Here is a 6,000-nt window from a genome sequence, read left to right on the forward strand (position 1 = left end):
AGTGAATAACTGCCTTTATTAACTTAGTCACACGGTTGTTAAGTGAATCTGGCTTCCCCATCAACTTTGGTTGTCAGAAGGTCGCATAAGGAGATCCCGTGACCCCGGGACACTGCGGCCGTCATAAATATGAGCCAGTTGCCAAGCATCCCAACTTCAAATGGTCACTCGTTGCACCTCAAGGACTACCGGTCCTCCATTCCTCAGCCACACCAGGCTATCAAAACCCCACCAGTTCAATGAAAACTCTTGAGGGTGGAGTAATGCAAGTCCAAAAGCAATGCAAGAAAGACGGAGGAGTAAGATGTTAGTCCTGACAAACTGCCTGAGCATTAGTCTGAACCATAACGTGATTGTATTCAGTCTCCCTTGAGAGGACAAACAATACCAGTGGTAACAAAACGGCTTTTCACACTGGCCTAAAATGCTGACAGGCTGAGTGTTGAGCTAGAAAAGAATGCCAGCGCCCTCTGGCGATCGCAAACTCGGGATCTTAAAAAAAATATATGACTAAAGGTAGACCGAAGTATAGATTTCTTGCTAACACAGCTTAAAGGCATGAAAGCATAAAGAATGTTTTACCAAGAAATGAGAGAGCCTTTATTAAAACAAACACAAGAACAGCACAATAACAAGAGCTGATGCAATCATCTGGTATTATAAAACTGTGGCCCTTTCCAAGTTTACTTTTAACAGGCTCTGACTTAAAAGACAATAATAATGACTTTGTCAACTTGAAGCCAAGACAAAATACTTTTTAGGCTGGGTTATTTACTGACTGATGCCATATAATCATGCACAGGAGGCAGGGACTTAAAGTCGACTAAAAATGAGAAGATTACAGAGTGCTGGCGATATAAATTAATACGGCATATTTAACGGGTTCCTTTCCAACTAGTATTTCTAACTTAAATATAGCATCTTATTAGGAATCAACAAACTAGAAGCATCACTGGTAATTAAACATCCCGAGGCCCACTTAGAATTCCATGGACACCCACAAGAAATGTTCATAGAAACTGTGAGATAAGTTGGTTGAAAAGCAGAGAGGACAAATAGCACCAGTTTTAAAGCTCATGGATACATACATACACATACATAGCTGTCATAGAGAATTGATCAATCAACCAACCACTACATTGGTTGTTTCCCTCAATTCCATGGCCAATTAAGAAGGCCTGAAGTTGTTGAGCTGCCAGTCTCCCAGAAACAAGCTACATATCAGAAAAATGATTTTTCAAAATTTATTAGAAGCAGTAATGGGCACACACATTCCAAAAATCCTTTGCATTTCTACAAAAATCTATTATTCCATTCCATGTTCTTCCTAAATGATCCTAAATAGACAAAGAACAAGACGGTTCTATTTGATAGCTAAAAAGAGCAGCTTTCTCTGATTCACTTCTCCTATTGTGTATTACTTTAATCTAAACACAAATATTGAATTAGTGGAAAGGACCATATATATGTAGATAGATATAGTACGAATTATACTTGGCCAGAATAATACATGTATGCATTTGCTTGAGTATAACAAGAGAGAATTGTGTCTGCTTAAATTTCTCTGTTTACGCGATTACTTGATGGTAAACATACATTTTGTCAGGTCACCTCTGTCTGCAGTAGTTCTTGCCCTGTCCTCAATAAGAAATTACCCGTCATGATTTTGATTACATTCTTATCGTTTCCTGGACTATTGATGCTGATTGTAGCAGTTCGTGGCGTTAATGAATTTAGCCAAATGTGCAAACTTTGAGCATTTCTGCAAAGTCAGGCCCGAATGAGGAATGTATAAATAGGGTTTCCACGTCATCCTATTCCTCCGGTTGCACTATTGGAATTGGGGAGTTTTAAATAGAAATTCTATAATGCAGAATCGCAACCGCCGCACATTAATCAAAGAAGGCAAGGGGAGCTATGTTGGCATGGGCAAGGAGCCTCTTGTTTTTGTTTTTAAGTTTGCAGCCCCATCGTCTCCTCTTCTTTCAGGCTGCAGGGAGCTCAGCTGTTTTGCAACTGCACTCCCACAAATATTTCCTGGGGACTGGGACATACCATTTTAAAATGTGCTGAAGCAGCCCTAAGGAGGGTCACAATCTCCAGGTTTTGCCTGCATTCAAATTTCACCTCTATTTTATTACCTGTTTTGCTAGCTTGGATTGGGCTGATGCCCGGGCTGCCCAATGCAGCACATAACAGCATAGTTCCCACATCCATTCATGACATTTTCCCAGTCCTTTCTTCCACAGACAGAAAAAAGTAAATAAGAACTGAAACTAGTTCTATCATCAGAACACTCTCTAGGTTTAATTGTCACACAAAAGCTGAACTCTTTGGCAAATATTAAGAGGAGAGCAAAATATATTATCTAAGAAGGATGGTATGTTTTTCAAGCACTAATGGTAGTGCTAGAGGGATAAAGTGTGTGGAGGGGAGGACGGGGAGGGGGAGTTGGAAGGGGAGAAGTAGAAGGAAGAGGAAGAGGGGGAGAAGGAGAAGGAGAAGGAGGAGAAAACAAAAACAAAACAAGGACAGTCAATGCTTTCAAGCTTCATGACTCTGCCTACATCTGCAGAAACCCTATGACTTGAGTATCTCTTTTATGATCATAAGTCATTAAAAAATAATTAATTTCTTAAATTAGTTGCCTGCGAAATGCTCATTGTGCCATTTGCAAAAATAAAGACAAAGTTCAGAGAACATAAATAAAAGTGGAGCGTAGAAACTGTTTGCTTCTCCTATTTGGAAGTTAAAGGTAGGGTTTTTGTTTTTTGTTTTTTGGCAAGAATGACCTGGTTTTCTTCAAGGCATGCCTTTGTCTTTGACGGGCAAATGCCCTACCACTTCGTTGCAGTATTTTCTTTTCAACCCCCCAAAAAATTAAAGTATAAAAAGGGGAATTCTCCACCATCTCCCATCTTCTTCTTCCATCCACACCCCCCCCCCCCAACTAGCTTCTCCTTTCCATTCAGCGCCCAGTGAAATAAATATTTAAAGACACTGATGATCAATGGGCATCTCTCCAAAAGGTAAAGTTGTCCTCCTGATGATGTCAGATTGCAAGATTGGGGGGGGGGGCGCTTGAGGGCCTCCCAGGAAAAAAGGACCGTTATGCAGTGGGACCAAAGAGCTTTCTGAGCCAGCTTTCTTCTTCCCACCTTCGCCGTGGCTCAGATTTCCTAAAGATCAGCCAAAGGGTATAACGATTTTCTGACCAAAGCCACACACATACAGAGGCGGTTGGGAGCAAGAATGGAGCCGTTGGCCAAACCAGAATAAAAGTCTCTCTGATGGGGTGGGGAGGGGGAATCTTCCGAATCCCGGTTTTGGGAAACGTCTGGCCGCTTTCCCGTCTTCCTGCACCCCCATCTGCACGGAGAATATTTGGATTCGAAGCCTTTCCTACTGAGATCCTGTCCCTTCCCAAAAATCAACACACACCCCCACCGCATGCACACACACACACCTCCCCCAAGAAGAGATCCGGAGTGGCACCGCTTTCTTTCCTCTACGGGGTTGCCATTCATCGGAACGCGCAGTCTCGAGTGGGCTTTGCAAAAGCCGCCGCCGGAGATTCAGAGCTGCGCGCGCGGGGCGCGCGCGCACACACACAAACATACCAAGCGCGCGCACCCAGAAAGAAAACGGCGGAATCGAGAACTTAAAAGATGGGCTTTGTAGTCCGAGGGGGAAGGGCGGGGGATTGGAGCAACCCAGAGAGAGAGAGAGAGAGAACTCAAGATGCCTTTGGTGCCACGCACGCACCATCCCTTTCCAACGCCTGGATTCGTTGCGCCGATTTCGATGGTCTTGAACCTCTCTTAAGAGCTCCGCTAGCCCCGTTCGGCCAACGATGGTTCGCGGGTGCCAAAACCAAGGAACGAAAGAAAGAAATCTCCCGAGCTCACTTTCTCTCTCTCTCACACACACACACAGAAACACACACACACACACACACACACACACAAACACACACACACACACACACGAACAGAGGAAGTGGGGCGGCGAACCCCCAACGCCTCCTCCCCAGAGATCTCCAGGGCTTCACTTTCAGCCTCCGAGTCTGCCCTGCGCCTATTTCATCCTCTCCAGCCCTTCTCGCCTAGCGATCCCCCCTTCCCACTAAGCTCCGTGTCGGGCTGCAAGGCACTTTCCAGCCCCCCCAAGCTTTCCCCCTGCTTCTCTCCCTGCTCCTCCCTACGTCCTTGGTGGCTGGGGTGAACCCCAAAGCTCTGGTCCAACTCCTTTCCGCAGCATCCTTCTGCCCCGTCGGCTGTGCAGAGCAGGCGGAATTCCCCCTCTCCATCCCCGGTCTTTCGCGCTCCCTCCCTCTCTCTCCTCCTCCTCTTTCCAAACCCGTCTCAAAGGAGCCTAGAATTTAAGAAAGAACCCCCCCTTCCCCAGAAATTTAGGGGGGCCCCCGAGGGCCGTCGGGAAGACAGCCGTTACCTGGAAATCTGGCGGTCCCAGATTCGATCTCTCCGGATCACCTCTGGAGAAAGGCGAGCAGACGAGTCCCATTCACAAGTAGAGGCGCAGTGTCTGCTGGTTCGCTCGCTCTCCAGCCTATTCCACTCCGCTGGCAACGCGGCTGAATGAGGCTTGGAGCTAGTGGAAGGAGAGAGAGAGAGAGAGCGAGCGCTGGGGGGGGGGGGAGGAGGGAGGCACAGGGGGAGGGGGAAAGCGGGGGAGAGAGAAAGGGAGAAGGCTGGAGGCTCTGCTTGGGCTTCTTCTGCCGGGAAGAGCTGGGGTAACCTCAACGTTGGCCCCCCCTTTCCTTTTTTTCATGGGGTGCCTCTCTTTCTCCCCCTTGTTTGCTTTTTTTTTGCAAGGCAGATTTGACTTGGGGGTAAATATTAACCAGGATGCCTGGCGGAGAACAAGCAATAAGGAGGCAGCGGATCAGCCCCTTGTCCCAGGCATGTTGGGTCTCTAACACAGTTTGCGCTCCAGGCTTAGTTCTTTTTTCCATTTCTGGTGGGTTCCCTGTTCCAATTCAGACATTTTTTCTTTCCTTTTCTTTCCAAACTCTAAACCCCCTTCTTTGTAATGAGGGCTGCTAAAATTCATCCCACCCACCCCCGAGAGAAGGTTCTCATGTGTTGGAGGCAACATTTCAAAGAGAAAAGGGGCTGCTTGGCTTTCTCCGACTGATCTTCCTCTGAGGAAGAGGATGAGAAGCACAGACACAAAAGGCAAGCTGATTTTGGGAAGCAAAGGGGGGGGGTGATGTACTCGACAGTTTCTAGCCCTGGATTCATATATATATATATTCATAATTCCTGACTTTTCACACCCAGATTCTTAGCCTGATCTGAAGATGCAGTCGCTTCAGCCATGAGGGCATCCTCAATACAAAGTAAACATGCAAAAAAGCAGAAAGGCAGGAGTGTATCTGGTTACTTGGAAGAGCCCTGAGACCTTATGAGAAAAAAATGGAGCATTCAAGGCTCTAGATACAATCCCAGATAGCCCCCATTCTGCAATTGGCTATAGCTAGCACCATGCAATATCAATAACACTTAGACTTATATACCGCTTTATAATGCTTTTACAGCACTCTCTAAGCAGTTTACGGAGTCAGCATCTGGGTCCTCGTTTGACCCACCTTGGAAGGATGGAAGGCGTGTCAACCTTGAGCCGGTGAGATTTGAATTGCCGAACTGCAGCTAGCAGTCTGCTGAAGTAGTCTACAAGTACTGCACTCCAACCACTGTGCCATCTCGCCACCATGCAGCTATGAGGACTGTGTAAAGTCTACCTGTTGGCACTCAGGGGTTAGGACAACTTTTGAGACACCTTGTGACACCATCTGTACCTTCCTTCCAAGACTTGCCCAACTGCCCTCAAATCCTGACTGTTGCCTGTCGGATCTAAATGTTCTACCTTTCTTACTGGAAATCTGACATAGGATTTTATCCCCGAACCAAGCTGCAAACAAACTGCTTTGTCTCTTGGTTTTCTGGTGAATTCCTCTTGTGATACAGACTTTGAACT

At 46.4% G+C, this 6,000-nt stretch overlaps 1 protein-coding gene across 1 annotated transcript in view; it reads right to left on the reverse strand.

The window, feature by feature from the left end:
- The window catches only part of CDH11 (cadherin 11), a 124,870-nt gene extending 120,289 nt beyond the window's left edge, over positions 1-4,581 (reverse strand). Inside the window, exon 1 of the mRNA XM_014068321.2 lies at positions 4,453-4,581. The gene's annotated coding sequence lies outside the window, so the exon portion shown is untranslated. The remainder of the gene's footprint in view (positions 1-4,452) is intronic.
- Between the last annotated feature and the right edge of the window lie 1,419 nt (positions 4,582-6,000).

The sequence above is a fragment of the Thamnophis sirtalis genome, unplaced genomic scaffold (genome assembly GCF_051295495.1).
Source record: "Thamnophis sirtalis isolate CommonGarterSnake01/CBP01778 unplaced genomic scaffold, rThaSir2_p1.2 scaffold_14, whole genome shotgun sequence".
Lineage (NCBI taxonomy): Eukaryota > Metazoa > Chordata > Lepidosauria > Squamata > Natricidae > Thamnophis > Thamnophis sirtalis.